Source organism: Rhinoderma darwinii, chromosome 2 (assembly GCF_050947455.1).
Source record: "Rhinoderma darwinii isolate aRhiDar2 chromosome 2, aRhiDar2.hap1, whole genome shotgun sequence".
Taxonomy (NCBI): domain Eukaryota; kingdom Metazoa; phylum Chordata; class Amphibia; order Anura; family Rhinodermatidae; genus Rhinoderma; species Rhinoderma darwinii.
Genome location: NC_134688.1, coordinates 300784380 through 300803070, shown reverse-complemented (window position 1 = coordinate 300803070; position 18691 = coordinate 300784380). Strand labels below are relative to the sequence as shown.

The window sequence follows — 18691 nt, the reverse complement described above, 5'->3', positions numbered from 1 at the left end:
ATCTTGTTGGGAATGTCAATGTTCGTGAAAACCTCGGTAACAGTGATCATAATATAGTTACATTTTACCTATACTGTAAAAAACAAACGCAGGCTGGGAGGGCAAAAACATTTAATTTTAAGAAAGCCAATTTCCCCAGGATGAGGGCTGCAATTCAGGATATAGACTGGGAAGAACTAATGTCAAATAATGGAACAAATGATAAATGGGAGATTTTCAAATCTACTTTGAGTTATTATAGTGCAAAATTTATTCCTACAGGTAATAAGTATAAACGACTCAAATTAAACCCCACATGGCTTACACCTTCTGTGAAAGGGGCAATACATGACAAAAAAAGGGCATTTAAAAAATACAAATCTGAGGGTACAGCTGTAGCCTTTGTAAAATATAAAGAGCTTAATAAAATCTGTAAAAATGTAATAAAATTAGCAAAAATACAAAATGAAAGGCAGGTGGCCAAGGATAGTAAAACAAATCCTAAAAAATTCTTCAAGCATATAAATGCAAAAAAGCCAAGGTCTGAACATGTAGGACCCCTAGATAATGGTAATGGGGAGTTGATCACAGGGGATCAAGAGAAGGCAGAGTTACTAAATGGGTTCTTTAGCTCTGTATATACAACAGAAGAAAGAGCAGCTGATGTAGCCGGTGCCAGTGCTGTTAATATATCAGTTGATATACTGAATTGGATGAATGTAGAGATGGTCCAAGCTAAATTAAATAAAATAAATGTGCACAAGGCTCCGGGACCAGATGGGTTACACCCTAGAATTCTTAAAGAGCTTAGTTCAGTTATTTCTGTCCCCCTTTTCATAATATTCAGAGAATCTCTAGTGACTGGTATAGTGCCAAGGGACTGGCGCAGGGCAAATGTGGTGCCTATTTTCAAAAAGGGCTCTAGGTCTTCCCCGGGTAATTATAGACCAGTAAGCTTAACATCCATCGTGGGGAAAATGTTTGAGGGGCTATTGAGGGACTATATACAGGATTATGTGACAATAAATAGCATTATAAGTGACAGCCAGCACGGTTTTACTAAGGACAGAAGTTGTCAAACTAACCTAATCTGTTTTTATGAAGAGGTGAGCAGAAGTCTAGACAGAGGGGCCGCTGTGGATTTAGTGTTTTTAGACTTTGCAAAGGCATTTGACACTGTCCCCCATAGACGCCTAATGGGTAAATTAAGGACTATAGGTTTAGAAAATATAGTTTGTAATTGGATTGAGAATTGGCTCAAGGACCGTATCCAGAGGGTTGTGGTCAATGATTCCTTCTCTGAATGGTCCCCGGTTATAAGTGGTGTACCCCAGGGTTCAGTGCTGGGACCACTATTATTCAACTTATTTATTAATGATATAGAGGAAGGGATTAATAGCACTATTTCTATTTTTGCAGATGACACCAAGCTATGTAATATAGTTCAGACTATGGAAGATGTTCATGAATTACAGGCAGATTTAAACAAACTAAGTGTTTGGGCGTCCACTTGGCAAATGAAGTTTAATGTAGATAAATGTAAAGTTATGCATCTTGGTACCAACAACCTGCATGCATCATATGTCCTAGGGGGCGCTACACTGGCGGATTCACTTGTTGAGAAGGATCTGGGTGTACTTGTAAATCATAAACTCAATAACAGCATGCAGTGTCAATCAGCTGCTTCAAAGGCCAGCAGGATATTGTCGTGTATTAAAAGAGGCATGGACTCGCGGGACAGGGATGTAATAATGCCACTTTACAAAGCATTAGTGAGGCCTCATCTAGAATATGCAGTTCAGTTCTGGGCTCCAGTTCATAGAAAGGATGCCCTGGAGTTGGAAAAAATACAAAGAAGAGCAACGAAGCTAATAAGGGGCATGGAGAATTTAAGTTATGAGGAAAGATTGAAAGAATTAAACCTATTTAGCCTTGAAAAAAGAAGACTAAGGGGGGACATGATTAACTTATATAAATATATTAATGGCACATACAAAAAATATGGTGAAATCCTGTTCCTTGTAAAACCCCCTCAAAAAACAAGGGGGCACTCCCTCCGTCTGGAGAAAAAAAGGTTCAAGCTGCAGAGGCGACAAGGCTTCTTTACAGTGAGAACTGTGAATTTATGGAATAGCCTACCGCAGGAGCTGGTCACAGCAGGGACAGTAGATGGCTTTAAAAAAGGGTTAGATAATTTCCTAGAACAAAAAAATATTAGCTCCTATGTGTAGAAATTTTTCCTTCCCTTTTCCCTTCCCTTGGTTGAACTTGATGGACATGTGTCTTTTTTCAGCCGTACTAACTATGTAACTATGTAACTATGTAACAAATATTGAGTTGCATTTCTCTGGTAAAACCTTCTGTGTTATAAAAAAAATTGTACAAAAAAATTATTTCTGAAAAAATATATGAAATTTGTAAATTTCACCTCTACTTTGCTTTAATTCCTGTGACATGTGTAAAGGGTTAAGACATTTTCTAAATGCTGTTTTGAATACTTTGAGGGGTGAAGTTTTTAAAATGGGGTGACTTTTTGGGGGTTTCTAATATATAAGGCCCTCAAAGCCACTTCACAACTGAACTGGCCCCTGTAAATATGGCCTTTTGAAATTTTCTTGAATGTGAGAAATTGCTGCTAAAGTTCTAAGCCTTGTAACGTCATAGAAAAATAAAAGGATGTTTAAAAAACAATGCCAATCTAAAGTAGACATATGGGGGATGTTAATTAGCAACAATTTTGTGTAGTATAACTGCCTGTCTTACAAGCAGATACATTTAAATTGAGAAAAATGCTAATTTTTGCAATTTTTCGCTAAATTTTGGTGTTTTTCACAATTAAATACTGAACATATCGAGCAAATTTTGCCAGTAACTTAAAGTCCAATGTGTCACGAGAAAACCATCTCAGAATCGCTTGGATAGGTGAAAGCATTCCGGAGTTATTACCACATAAAGTGACACATGTCAGATTTGAAAAATGAGGCTCGGTCAGGAAGGTCAAAAGTGGCTAAAGAGGGAAGGGGTTAACACATAAATTGACACATGTCAGATTTGAGAAAAAGGGGCTGGTCATGAAGGTCAAAATGAGCTCGGTCTTGAAAGGGTTAATATAAGACAGTCAGGTTTAACTTGAAGATAGGGCTCTCTGCAGGATAAGGCTTGAAGTTCTCCAAGTCTTCTGGCAGTGGATATTGCAACCAGAAACAGAACCTTTTCAGAAAGAGACTTTAAGGGCACCTCTTGAATTGGCTCAAAGGGAGATCCTGATGGGTAATGAGGAACAAGTCCTAGATCCCAGAGAGGACAATGAGGTCTAACTGGAGGACAAAGATTTCTCAGAGCCTTAAAGAATCTTCTGATTAACAGCTGATTTGAAAATTCATTGTTTTACAGCGAATTAATTACCGCAAACTGGACCTTTAAGGTAGAAGGCTTTAGACATTTTTGTAGAAAGATAATAGATCGCGAACTTTAGGTGAAGAAATATTATTGGATTGGCACCAGGCAGAGAAGACTCTCCATACTCTACCATATAATTTAATGGCAGCAGGTCTTCGAGCTGAAAGAAGTGTGGTAATTACTGTGTGACACAGTCCCAGATGACTCAAAGATTCCTTCTCAACCTACATGCCGTAAGATGAAGCTTCTACGGTGCAGGATGAAGAAAACCCCTCTGGGATAGAAGATCTGGAACCAGTGGTAATTTCCAGAATTCACCTTGGCTCAGGCTCATCAGCAAGGGAAACCACACTCTGCGAGGCGAATAGGGTATGAGCAAGATGGCTTCTTTCTTCCCCTCCTTCAATTTCAAAGTACCCTCTGGATTAGGGGAAATGGCGGAAAAATGTAAACCAACATTTTGTTCCACTGGAGAGAGTGCATCTATCACAAGGGATCGATCCGATCCGCCTTGTAAAGAGAGCAGAACTTCGTATTCTGCTTGGTCGCCATGAGATCTGTCTGAGGAGTTCCAAAGACATTCATGACCTGTTGAAAAATTAATGGGTTGGGAGACCAGTCTCCTGGTTTGATAGAGGAACGATTTAGGAGATCTGTCTGGATGTTGGAGACTCCCTGTATGTGGGCTGCAGACAAAGTGACATTCCAATTCTCTGCCCCAGACATGATGTTGTGGCATAAGTTGCTCAGGGGTCTGCTCCGAGTGCCTCCTTGCTTGTTAAAGTAATACACGCATAGCAGGTTGTCTGACTGGATTTTCACCTGTCTGTTGACCAGTAGATGGTGGAAATGTATTGCTAGGAAGATGGCTTTCATTCCTGCAGGTTGGAGGAGAGGGTTCTGTCCTGAAGATTCCACAGACCTTGAGTCCAGAGACTGTCCAGATGGGCACCGCACCCGGAAGAGGAGGCTTCTGTTGTCAACTGGAGAGGATGTTCACATTTGAGGGATTTGCACCTGCGAATCCTTTTCTCCACTAACCACCACCTGGGACTGGAACGAGTATATGGCTGAAGAGAGGGACTTGTCTAGGCATGTGGGAGATTTATTCCATACTGAAAGTATATTGTATTGCAGAATCCTGAAGTGGGCTTTTGCCCAGGGGACTGCCTCTATTACAGAAGATAGGAGACCCAGAACTCCCATAGCCCTCCTGATTGTAGTCTTCGTGCTCTTGACTAGAAAAGAGACTGATTGTTTGATCTTTTGAAGCCTCTGAGATGGGAGAGTGATGAACATCATCTCAGAGTCTAGGTTGAATCCCAGAAATTGGATGTGACGGGTTGGATTCAATGATGACTTTTTCCAATTGTTCAGGAAGCCTAGCTCTTGAAGGAGAGATACTGTTGCTGCCACATCTCTTGAGAAGCTGGTCTTTGGTGTGAGCCAAGATTAACCAATCGTTTAGGTACAGGATGATCTGAACTCCCTGAAAATGAAGTGCCCCTTCAAGCATGACTGATCTTTGTAAATACCCTTGGGGCAGATGTAATCCTGAACGGGAGGCGGGTGAATTGATAGTGAAGAAAACTATTTTCTTTGTGTATAGCAATTCTGAGGAACTTTCTTCCTTTCTTGCGGAAAGGGATGTGGAGATATGCATCCGCTAGGTCTGTTTTTGCCATGTAGTCCCCCTGCTGAAGAATGACAATGGCAGATTTTCTGGAATTAATCTTGAATGGAATTTTCCTGAGATGTCTGTTTAGAAAACATAAGTCTGTGACTATTCTCCACTTGTTTTCTGGGTTTTGGCACCCCAAAAAACACTGAATAAACGCCCAACCCTTGTTCTTGTACTGGAACTTCTTCTAATGCGTTTTTTGTCTAGAATTTCTGAAACTAGGGTGAATGTGAATTTTTTTGTTGGCGGAGGGCACCACAAATCTATTTCAAAGTAGTTGAGAAAACTCTAGAGCATGGCCCCTTTTTTTTTTTTTATTGATGAGTACCCAGGAATATGTGGTGATTTCCCAGTGTGGAGCAAAATCTTTTAACCGGGCTCCTACAGGTGACAGGTCTGCTCTGGCATCTGAAATCCGTTTTCGGATTTCTATTTCGTGGAGCAGCAGGGTTTTCCCGTGTAAGCCTGTATCCTCTCCTTTGCTTGAAGGGTCTACGAAAAGACAGTCTGCCTCTTCCCGTTTGTTGTGGAAAACTGCGGTTCCCAGTTCTGTTAGGAACCTGTGGAAGCGAATTCCCTTTTTCTTCACTCAGATTCTTCAAGACATCCTTGAGATCTTTCCCGAAGAGAGAAGGGTGAAAGGGAAGAGAGCAGAAATGATGACTGGAAGCCAAACCTCCTGACCACAGCTTGATCCATAGCGCATAGAATTTGATAACGTCAGATTCTTGTCAAAGTCTGAGTGTATCTACATAGAAAATCAGCTGCGAGCTTAAGAGTAGATATATCTTGAAAAATGTCTTCCCAAGAAACACCATCCAAGATATCATGACCCGATTGACTCCACCATAGCCTGAGTGCACGACCGACCGGTACCGCAGCCAGAGAGGACTTACAGATTGAAGCAGAAACCTAGTAACTTTTCCTTAGCATAGTCTGCTTTCCTGTCAAGTGTCTCTTTCAGGAGGGATATTTCATCAGTTGGAAAGGCTGATTGTAAAAAAAATAAAAATAAAATCTTGCCACAGGGAGGTCCATTTTTTGGAGAGAGTTTCCACTCTTCCGATTCTTTAGGGTCGTTTATTCCCCCGATTGCCCCAGCCCTGTTCAGATATTTTTTTAGCTCCGGATGACTGGGCAGTACATTCGCCTTTTTTCTAGGTAAATAGAAAAGAGAATCTTTATTAACGATTCTTATTGGATTCATCAGTTTCCAGAACTCCTTTAACAGCCTTGATCAGCTTAGAAGCTTTGTTTTTATGGAACAGAAAGGAATCTTCAGAAACATCTGCTATTTCACCTTAGGACAAGACTATAGTCTCCAACTCCAAGGAGGAAGGAGTTATTTTTTATGATGTTTAGACCCTCTATGATGTTTTTCAGATTTCTTTTTTTTTCTTTTTTTTTTTCTTTTCTTATATTCCACTTTTGTCGAACGCCTTGGACAGACAAAGTGAGAGGCTTTTAAATCTCCTGCCCCGCCCAGAGAAGGCTGCTCCTGTAGAACTTTCAGTCTCTCCCCCACTTCCTGTCACCACCGGAAGTGGGGCACACATGTTTGCGGAACCTATACTTACAACACCGTCGGCGTATATAGAAGCTGTGACTGCTCTCTCTCCACTGCCCCACTTCCTATAGAGGATTCCGCGTGTCAGAAGTGGGATACACAAGGTTTTCCAAGACATAGCCAGGTACTCGTAGCGCGACATAGCAGGGGATGAGGCTACGACCCCCTAGAGCAGCACCACGGCTACCCAACCCGGGGGAAGCAGAGAGCGGATTCCGAAATGGATAGCAGGACATCCTGATTAGGACAGAAGAAAAAACACGCCTCTTCCTTGTCTTGGTGGAGTATTTAAAGGGACAGCAGTTGTAAATTGTTTGTTAACCCTTGCGTGTTCTTCTGTCCTAATTAGGAGCAATCCTCACTTACCCCTCAGTGCTGCTTGAAGGACGAGAGAAAGTGCTAGTGCACGGCGGATTTTGTGTAGCAGGTCCCACCGCAAAATCCGCCACGGAACTTTTCCTTCCGATGTCCGGAAGATTCCTCCCATTGACATCCGTGGGAGGTTGGGGCGGAATCCGCCCGAAGATCGATCCTATGACTCCCATTGAAATGAATGGTAGGCGGAATTTTGCGGTGGATTCCCCCTCAAAATTCCTCCGTGTGGACATGCCTTAAAGAGGTCAGTGTGCCTAAATGAAACAGATTGTGTAACTGAGGCTAATGAAACTATATGGTGACATAATGAACAGCTTCCTCTTGTAGATGCCCCACACAACCCCCCCCCCCCCCTGGTAGATCGTGCCACACACAGCCACTCCCCTTCTGGTAGTTCTTGCAACTGGAGCTATCTCTAGGAGCGGAATCCCCGGCCAGAGCGTTGCCGACCGGGGATTCCGCTCCAGGAGGCAGAGCAGGGAGCGGATAGTTTCCTGCTCTGCCATAATTTTCCATTGTATCTGCGTTCTGAGGATGCAGATGCAATTGAATATGGAGTTTGCCGGGACTGTGACTGTTGGCAACTATGCTCGTGCTGCCCTGCCTGCCTCCCCTAGCTACACCCTTGGACACAGGTGTATATACTGTGTCCATCACATGACTAAGGCACATTTTTATCTACTGGACGTAATCAATAAAGGTTCCTATTAAATGACAGCAATAATAGATCATAAAATTTGCCGCAGGGTATGGGCATGAACCGTGGCTGCTTTAAAGGCTATGTACACCTTTGGAAAAAAATAAAACTTTTAAATATAAAAATGTGCATCAGCGTGATTGGTGCAACTTTGTAATTACAGTTTTTATTATTTATGAACTAAGATGTGATCGGTATACGGCTTGATGAGACGCAGGACCTGCTGACACTGAACCTGTCTGTTCCGCTGACCTGACGAGTACAGGTTTCAGTGGTAGATGCAGCTGCTCTGTATACAGGTTACAAAACAGTTGTATCTGAAAAAGATTTTTTTTTAAAATAAAATGTAATTACAAAGTTGCACCAATCACACTGATGCACGTTTTTATTTTATTTAAAAAAACAAAACCTTTTCATATAGCCTTTAACCCCTTCCCGCGAAGGGAACATGGTGTCATAGACAGTCATAGACAGTTGCCGAGCAGGACTCGCGGCACAGGACCAATCAGAGTGGTCCCGTGCCGGCACGAGCTGTGATTGGCCAGTTAGTACTGACCGGCAAATCACAGCGCAGGAGCAGTGTTTTGCCGGCATCTCCGTCTCTGACAAGCTCATTCCTGTCAGAGAGCTTGTTAGGGTATGTGCACACGATAACTGCAATTACGTCTGAAAATACGGAGCTGTTTTCAAGAAAAACAGCCCCTGATTTTCATACGTTTTTTGGGCTACTCGCAGTTTTCGCTGCGTTTTTTACGTCCGTTTTTGGAGCTGTTTTCATTGGAGTCTATGAGAAAACCGCTCCAAAGAAGTGTCCTGCACTTCTTTGACGAGGCAGTCATTTTACGCGTCGTCATTATACAGCTGTCAAACGACGACACGTAAATTACAGGTCGTCGGCACAGTACGTCGGCAAACCCATTCAAATGAATGGGCAGATGTTTCCCGACGTATTGGAGCCGTATTTTCAGGCGTAAATCGAGGCATAATACGCCTCGTTTACGCCTGAAAATTGGTCGTGTGAACCCAGCCTTAGAGTCGGAAGCAAGTACAAATACAGTGAAGATTGTGAAAAAAAAAAACCAAAAAAACAGCGATCTGACCCTTTTCTGCCCACTAACCAGTGATCACCCCCTTTGGTGCCCACTGGTTAAGAAAAAAACAAAATATATAATCATTTCAGTCCCCCACAGTGTCGTCCTGCCGTGCTGTGATCTGTGCCCATCGATCACCTGTCGCAGTACCCAGTCGCCATCACCCTTCTGTGTCCCTAGATTGCCCACTGCCCGAGTTCCCTGTTGGGTAGCAATGCCACGTCTCATTTAGTTTTTCCCCTGGTAGGTAGGGTACCCTTACTAATTGAATACAGCAGGGTCGCTGGACTGTTCTCATTCCACAGTTGAGAGTAGCAGTTTATTTTTTGATAAAAAAAAGTTTTTCAAAAAATTTAAAAAAAAAAATAAATGTGTTTGTTAGTATGGCCAAAAGAGTCTTCTCAGTCGAGGAAGCATATGAAATGCTGTGTTCCGATACGGACAGCGTGAGTGAAGGTGAAGCACAATTCGTGCTTCCATTTTCCTCTGCATCCAGTGACTCTGAGTCCGCACCCCCCAGTAGGCGCAGAAGAGCCGTAGGTCCTTCTCTGCCTGAGCTGACCTGGGAAGCTGCGGATAATTATACCCCCCAGGTGCCTGAATTTACAGCCCCCTCAGGCATTCAAATTGAAATTACGGGTTTCAGCCCCATTGATTTTTTTTTTTTACTTTTTTTTTTTTAAGACGCCCTTTTAGAATTAATTGTCCAGCAGACCAACATTTATCGCCCAGAATCCCGACTCATTTTGAGAGAGGCCAAAATTTAACCCCCACAAACCCAGTGGAATTGCGGAAGTTTTGGGGCTTATTTTTAAGTTTTGGTCTCATAAAAAAGCCCAGTATTAGAGACTATTGGTCCCCCTGATAATTTATATAATACCCGTCTTTACCGCATAGTAATGACAAGGATGCGATTCGAAGCCATCCTGAAGTTCCTGCATTACAATGACAATAGTCACTGCCCACCCCCACAGGACCCAAATTTTGATAGGCTGTATAAAATAAGACCATTAATTGCCCACTACGCCCAAATTTTTTCCCAAGTTTATACCCCCCAACAAAATATTTCGGTGGATGAATCCATCCTTTACTTGGCAAAGGATATCATCTTTATCTGGACAACTTTTACAATAATGTCCCATTGTTAAAAGTTCTCTCGTCCAGATCCACCTTGGCGTGCGGAACAATCCGCAAAAATCAGAAGGGCCTCCCCAAAACTTTGCTGGGTCAGATCCTAAAATTAGGAGAGAGCAGAGCTGTCTGCAGCGACGATCTGCTCCTCCTGAAGTATAGGGATAAAAGGGACGTCCTTATACTGACCAGCATTCATGACAGCAGAGGCAGCATTGTCCCTGTACGTGGATCCACCACCCAAGTTCCCAAACCATATTGTGTACAGGAGTACAACAAATATATGGGTGGCGTTGACCTGTCTGACCAGGTTATAAAACCATACAGCGCCATGCGCAAGACCAAGGTATGGTATAAAAAGCTGTCTGTGCATCTTACACAGATGAGTTTATACAACGCCTTTGTCCTCTGCGGATATGCCGGCAGTGGGGATACGTTCCTGCAATTTCAGGAAAAGGTCATCAAGTCCCTGATATTTGGTGACCAGGTAGGAGAGGGCAGTTCATCTGGTTCTTCCGTCAGCAGGATAATTCCCGTTCAGCGTTTCCCCACAGAAGCCCCCCAAAAAATGCTGTGTGTGCGCCAAGCGAGGCATTCGTAAGGACACCACATACCATTGTGAGACGAGTCACACACAAATCCCGGCCTGTGCATGAAACAATGTTTCAAAATCTATCATACCTCCTTGGATTTTTTATTTATTTATTTTTCATTCATCTTTTCTGTCTCCCATATTGGCCATGACCAATTATTAAATTTTTTACTGACCAGCCCCATTTAAAATTTGATCATTTAAAATTTGTAAAAAAAAACCACCTAAAACAAAACTACAAATTCTCACTATACCAAGGACCCGAGGGAGTGTCTTTCTCACCTAGGTTGCAAATCTGGGCGAGAGGAATAAATCCAGATGAGATTGGTTGTCTCAGCAAATCTTTTTTTTGCTGAGGCCTTTGATTTATTTTTTGGGCTGGATTTTATGGAATGGTGGGTAGGTTGGTAGTGGGACCTGCCATTCCCTCTCCCTCCATTGCGGGTTTTCCAGGTTGCCCCCCTTATTTTTTTAAATGAAAGTATTTCTTATTATACCCCTAGATGAATACCTAGAGGGCTGTCCCTTCACAAATTAAAAATTCTCACTATACCCCTAGATGAAGAAGAATCCAAAAATCAGGCAGCACTCCAAGGTATAAGCAAGGTAGAAAAAGGTGCTTTATTGGTCCATATACACACGACGTTTCAGCTCAACACAGGAGCCTTTCTCAAGTGAACAGATTCATGTCATGACCAAACATTTATAGGAGAACCAATATTATAAAAAAGTAGTGCCAATAAAATGCAACAACACATATAAGGTTGCCAAAAGGTACATAGTGAATTCATATATGCAACATTAAATGAGTGAGGAATGTGTTAAAAAGATACTATCACAACAGGACTGTAATACATAACATAATACATTACAGAAAGTTATATAGTCTAACAATCTTTAAATTGTATATAATTAGATAGGATCGTGCACATGTGTAGATATCACTACACTTGAGGGACTCACCGAGAATAAGGATCCGGCTCCAACGTAAACACAAAACATGTGCTGCAATCACCATTGTCGAGCTGTCAGAAGCATTGGAAGCTTTAGTATTCGTGCTGCGCATGTCACGCATGCGCAGTCACGAAGGGAACGCCAATCAGCCATACCCGAAGAGGGCAAATGCCAATCATAGACATGCGAAGAAAATCCACAATGAGAAATGGAATTTTATCACTCCTATTTGATACAGGAAGACAATATGTACTAGAATGTCAAATATGTATGTGTGTATATAAAGAGACCTCAGTCTACTACGTAGAGGATTAAATACAGAACCCTAAATCACGGGTATTCTGAAAAGATAAATCAACTCCTGATCGTGTATACACACATATACACATACACACATATAGCGCAAAAAATGCACATATTGCATAGTTGTACATGTCTAACTCAAACCACATGTCAAATATTGGCAAATACTAATTATAGTTGTCAAGATTTTCAACAGAAAATACAATAAGCATATTTCATTAGTATAAATGAGCCAGTCCCAGTATCGGTGAGTCGATCAATGCCGCGATGTGATATGAAGATACGTGATCTGTGAATAAAGACAAGTGTATTAAAAACATGTAATAAAATTTTGAAAAGGACATGAAATGGTAATCAATCCTAATACCAAGGAAGACGTGGATTGAATATCTAATGTAGGAGGTGTAACTGTATGCAAAATGTATTTAATAACGGTACCTAGAGGAACTCAACGTTTAAGCCCCCTGGTTTATGTGTACCCAATCTGTAAATCCACTGCAACTCGCGGCGTTTCAACAATCTAACTCTATCGCCACCCCTGCGTAGTGGGGGTACATGATCTACTATCCAAAATTTCAAGTCTCTTTCACCGTGTTTAAAATCAGAAAAATGTTTAGAGACCGGAAGGTCAAGTCTCTTTTTTCGTATAGTATAGCGGTGTTGGTTCAGTCTCGTTTTAGCATCAAGTGTCGTTTCTCCTACATACAGGAGACGGCAAGGGCATTGGAGTACATAGATAATAAATTCAGTATTGCATGTCAAAAAGTAATTGATGAAGAATTGTTTACCAGTATCAGGATGCACAAACTGACTGCCCTTGACCAAAAGCGTGCAGTTCGTACAACTGAGACATGGGAAACAGCCCTTCCTGGGGGGAAGATAAAAAAGTCTGTCGTTTTTTTCTTGATGGACCAAAGTCCGATTTGACTAACTTATCTCTCAAATTGGGTGGTCTACGGTAAGTGAACAGGGGCGGTCTTCTGAAAGGTTCTACATGTGGGAAACATCGACCCAACATGGGCCAATGCAACCGTATAACTACATATATCTGATTACTCATCTGTGTATGAGTGGTAATAAATGGGATACGTTTTTGATCCCTGTGTATCCTGTCCTGTAAAAGATCAGCTCTAGGGATAGAATCTACCCTACGTCTGTGCTGTTCTAATATACGTTTGGGGTATCCTCTGGCTTTGAACTTATCCATCATCTGATCAAGGCCAACAGAAAGTTTTGTCAGGTCTATCTATGATTCTCTTAGTTCGCATAAGTTGACTAACCGGCAAAGAATTAATCATTTTTCTAGGATGTGAGCTGTCATATCTCAGTAAGCTATTCCTATCCGTAGTTTTAACAAATAAATCAGTGTAGAATGTAGTTCCACTCAGTTCCACTAGCACATCCAAAAATTGCAAAGTACTTTTGGAACTGACCAATGTAAACTTCACTGTCTGATCTATGGTATTCAAGAAATTATGGAAATCCGTAAACTCAGAGGAACTGCCAGTCCAGACGAGGAAGACATCGTCTATGTACCTCCACCATCGCAGCACATGCCGAAAATGTTTGGACACATAGACGAGATCCTCTTCAAGTGAACGCATATATATGTTGGCATATGTAGGGGCAATGTTGGAGCCCATGGCAGTTCCCTGGCATTGGATAAAAAACTGATCTTGAAAAAGGAAATAATTCTTTGATAGAATAATTTCCAAAAGTGATAATATAAAGGATTTACATTCAATAGAGTAATCCGATTGTTGTAATAGTATTTCAACGGCTCTCAATCCACCCTCATGCTGTATGGATGTGTAAAGCGAAGTTACATCGAAGGAGGCCAAGATGACCTCCGCTCCTTCATCAAGTTTAATCTCCTGTAATTTATTTAAAAAATCCGCTGTGTCCCGTATATAAGAACGTGCCCCCATAGCAAATTCCCTTAGACATCTGTCAAGAAAAATCGCTATATTAGAAAAAATAGAGTCAGACCCAGAGACGATCGGTCGCCCTGGCGGGTCTGTCAGAGTTTTATGAATTTTAGGCAATATATATATCACGGGGGTAATGGGATGTTCGACAATCAGAAATTTTTTCAAGTCGTCATCAATGAGGCCCCCATTACTGGTGTCATTGATAGCGTTTTGAATAGTCCTGGAGATATCAAATTTAGGGTCATACGAGATTGGTGTATAGATCGTTGTGTCTGCAAGCTGGCGGTATATTTTCCTTCAAATATTGTGAGGTATCCATGATGACAGTAGCCCCGCCTTTATCAGCCGGTTTGATAGTAATACTGTCATCATGGATCAGTTCATCAAGGACCGCAGCCTCATCCTTTGTCAAATTACTATATGTGAATGTTTCATACTCATATCTAGATTTCAAATTGCATATATCTCTTTTCACAACATTAATAAAGGCATCAACCCCAGACTTAGTGAAAGATGGAACAAAAGCACTCTTATTGTATAGACCCAAATTTTTGAGCTCTAATTCAGTAAGCTTGGTCTTAGGAATGGGTACATTATTGGTAAACCACATTTTGAGTTTAACACTCCTAAAAAAATTATAGAGGTCAGCTTCAACCTGAAACCAATCCGTTTTTTTATTCGGACAGAAAGAGAGACCTTTACTTAATACCCCCAATTGTGTTACAGACAATGTTTTACTAGAAATATTTACCACTAAGTCCGTTTCTTGAGGTTCATTCCCCGTGTTACTGGGGGTCGATTGCTCGATGCCTGGTATCCCCTTTTGACGATGCCGCCTACCGCCCCTTCTGGATGAATACTTTGAAAGGTGTTACATTACAATATAAATCTTCTCACTATACTGCTAGATGATTTCTTTGAGGGGTTTAGTTTCTGGGGTCACTTTTCTGGGTTTCTAATGTTTTGACACCCAGAACCTCTGTTTTCATGACACAGGGCAGTAAATGCCATCGTACTAGGCCTCAGATGTTGCATGGTGCTCTTTACCCTCTGAGCCCCGCCACGTGCTCAAACAGCAGTTTATCTCCACAAATGGGGTATTGCCGTATTCATGAGAAATTGCGTTACAAACTGTGGGTGCTTTTTCTCCCTTTAACCCCTTGTGAAAATTATGAATTTGGGGATAAAGCAACATTTTCTTTGAAAAATCTAAATTTTATTATTTTACTGCCCAGTTTATGAAACACATGTGGGGTCAAACTGCTCACTATACCACTTGAAAAATTCCTTGAGCGGTGTAGTTTCCCAAATGGAGTCACTTTTGGGGGGTTTCCACTGCACTAGTACCTTTTAAAAATGCAACATGGTGCAGAGAAATTAATCCAGCACTCCAAAAGCAAAATGGCGTGCCTTCCTTTCCAAGTCCTGCCGCTTGCCCAAACAGCAGTTTATGACCACATGTTTGGTATTTCCGTACTCTGGAGAAGTTGCTTTACAAATGTTGGGGTGCTTTTCCTCATTTGTTGAAAAAAATAAAAATTTTGAGGTAAAGCTACATCTTATTGGAAAATAATGTAATTTTTCATTTTCACTGCCCAATTCTAATGAAATCTATGAAACACCTGTGGGGTCAAAATGCTCCCTACACCCCTAGATGAATTCCTCAAGCGGTGTAGTTTCCAAAATGGGGTCTTTTTTGGGGTGTTTCCTTTTATTTTTGCACCACAAGACTTCTTGTAACCTGACCTGGTGCCTGAAACATAATTTAAGAAAAGGAAGGCCCAAAAATCCTTTAGGTACTCCTTTGCTTCTGGGGCTTTTGTTTCAGTTCAGTAGCACACTAGGGTCACATGTGGGATATTTCGAAAAACTTCAGAATCAGGGCAATAAATATTCAGTTGTGTTTCTCTGGTAAAAAAAAAAAACAACCCTCAGTATTACAGGAAAAAAAGATTAAAATGGAATTTCTGCAAAAAATAATGACATTTGCAAATTTCCCTTCCACTTTGCTTTAATTCCTGTGAAGCGCATAAAGGGTTGAGAAACTTTCTAAATGCTGTTTTGAATACTTTAAGGGGTGCAGTTTTTAAAATGGGGTGATTTGTGGGGGTTTCCTAATATATAAGGCCCTCAAGGCCACTTCAGAACTGAACTGTTCCCTAAAAAAATAGGCCTTTTCTTGAAAATGTGAGAAATTGCTGCTAAACTTATAAGCCTTGTAACGTCCTAGAAAAATAAAAGGATGTTCAAAAAACGATGCCAATCTAAAGTAGACATATGGGAAATGTTAACTAGTCACTATTTTGTGTGGTATAACTATCTGTCTTACAAGCAAATACATTTGAATTTAGAAAATGCTAATTTTTTGCACGTTTTCTCAAAATTTTGGTGTTTTTCACACAAATATTGAATATATCGACCAAATTTTTTCACTAACTTAAAGTACAATATGTCACGCGAAAACAGTCTCAGAATCGCTTGGATAAGTAAAAGCATTCCCAAGTTATTACCACATAAAGTGACACATGTCAGATTTAAAAAATGAGGCTCTGTCATATGGTCCAAAAGTGGCTGCGTCCTTACGGGGTTAAGTTCTGGGTTGTTTCAGTGTTTTTTCATTTGTATTTTCATCGTTATTTCCCCCAATGTTGCAGATACAAATAAGTAATATGTAAGCCATAACGATTTAAAATGACTTCTAACTTCTCTGTGGAGGATACCAGGCATTGAACGACTGCAGTTGGAGGCTACTGCATATTGAAATATTACAGATTTTACTTAGTAGTATGGCCGTCTTGAAATGTGAATGTGTGAATAGTTCCATACAATAATATTGTCTTTATATTTGGATTCTACTCTATAACAACAGGATACGGAGCCAATATAAACCGATTACAATAAGGCATAAAACTTTAAAGGGGTTGTCCACTTTTGAAAAACTATCAAGCAATACCTATTAAATATTCAAGTATTTTTTAAATATTCTTACCGTCTCAAAGTTGCAGATGTCTTCTAATTCCACTTGCACAAATGGTAATTAGGATCATGATACTATATGACCCGTTACTCCAGCACAGTCTGAACCTTTTCTCTTCCTCTGACGTCTCGTTCGGTCTTCTTCAATCCTGACTTCTGGACGAGCTCCTCTTCCGGTCTTCTTGCTTCTTCTCTTCCGAATGACGTCTTCTTCCCCTTGCGCCTACGCATGCGCAGTAACCTACAAAATTTTGCGCATTGAAAGCAATTTCATTGCGCATGCGTTTTAACAGTAAGTTCATTGTGCCTGTGTTCGAGGTATCCTAAACCTCCTTAATACCCGCCCTCTTCTTTCTTTGATTATGCCTCAATGCAAGCACTATTTTATCTTCATTGATGTTATTCCTCAGTGCCTGCGTGCCCCGCAAAGATGGTATCTACAGTGATAATGGCACTGAGGAATAACGTGAATACATGTTATTTCTCAGTGCCATTATCTCTGTAGATACTATCTTTGCGGGGTGGGCGGGCACTGAGGATTAACATGAATGAAAATAACAGTGCTTGCATTGAGGCGTAATCAAAGAAAGAACGGGGCGGGTATTGAGGTGGCTTTAGACCAATAGGATGCCTCGAACACGGGCGTAACGAACAGACTTTTAATGCGACTTACGCAATGAAATTGCTTTCAATGCGCAAAATATTGTAAACAAACCACAATATAAACAATACAGCGTAATGCTGATTTTAAATATATAAAATTGTTTAAACGATAGTCGGGACAATAAAATCACAAGGCAGCAGGCAGCATTGTTGCTCAGTGGTTCAAAGTCCTATTTGCAGATGAAAGTCAATTTTGCATTTCATTTGGAGATCAAGGTCCCAGAGTCTGGAGGAAGAGTGGAGAGGCATCAATCCAAGTTGCTTGTGGCCCAGTGTGAAGTTTCCACAGTCAGTGATGGTTTGGGGAGCCATGTCATCTGCTGGTGTTAGTCCACTGTGTTATATCAAGTCCAGAGTCAACGCAGCGTCTAGCAGGAAATTTTAGAGCACTTCGTGCTTCCCTCTGCTGACAAGCTTTATGGAGATGCAGATTTCATTTCCAGCAGGACTTGGCACCTGCCCACACTGCCAAAAGTACCAATACCTGGTTTAATAACCACGGTATCACTGTGCTTGATTGGCCAGCAAACTCGCCTAACCTAAACCCCATAGAGAATCTATGGGATATTGTCAAGAGGAAGATGAGACCCCAGACCCAACAATGCAGACGAGCTGAAGGCCTCTATCATGCAACCTGGGCTTCCATAACACCTCAGCAGTGCCACAGGCTGATCGCCTCCATGCCACGCCGCGTTGATGCAGTAATTCATGCAAAAGGAGCCCGACCAAGTATTGAGGGCATATACTGTACATTTCAGTAGGCCAATATTTCGGTATTAAAAATCATTTTTGAAATTGGGCTTATTTAATATTCTAGTTTTCTGAGAGACTAAATTTGGGGTTTTCATTAACTGTTAGCCATAATCATCAACATTAAAAGAAAAAAAAAAAAGCTGGAAATACAGTAGATCACTTTGTGTGTAATGAATTTATATAATATGAGTTTAACTTTTTGAATTAATTTAGTTCAGTAATTCAAGTTTTTTATGTTTTAATTTATTTGAGAAGGACTAGTACTTTGGAAATCTACTCGCTGCCACTCTGTTGTTCCCAGGCTGTCCATGTGACATCAGGTGGCTATGTACTCCAATAGCAGTCACTGACGTCACATCCCGGTGGCCCTCTCTATTGGATGATGCAGTCATAGGATAGGTGATAATTGGCTAATCGCTGGAGGCCCCACCGCTGGGACCCACACTGATCACATATACAGGGGTCCCGAACCCCCATTCTTTTGCACCACTTGACCGCAGTGGGGAGGATATTAAATGGGGTGGCAGTCGAGCAAGCGTGCTGCTGCCCCATTCAAAGTCTATGGGAATGGTGGAAACTGCCGAGTACCTTGCTTGACT

The 18691-nt window shown here is 41.3% G+C and overlaps 1 protein-coding gene across 1 annotated transcript in view; it reads left to right on the top strand.

The window, feature by feature from the left end:
• Window positions 1-18691, top strand: part of TADA2A (transcriptional adaptor 2A) — an 87510-nt gene that overhangs the window by 11175 nt on the left and 57644 nt on the right. The gene's annotated exons all lie outside the window — the stretch shown is intronic.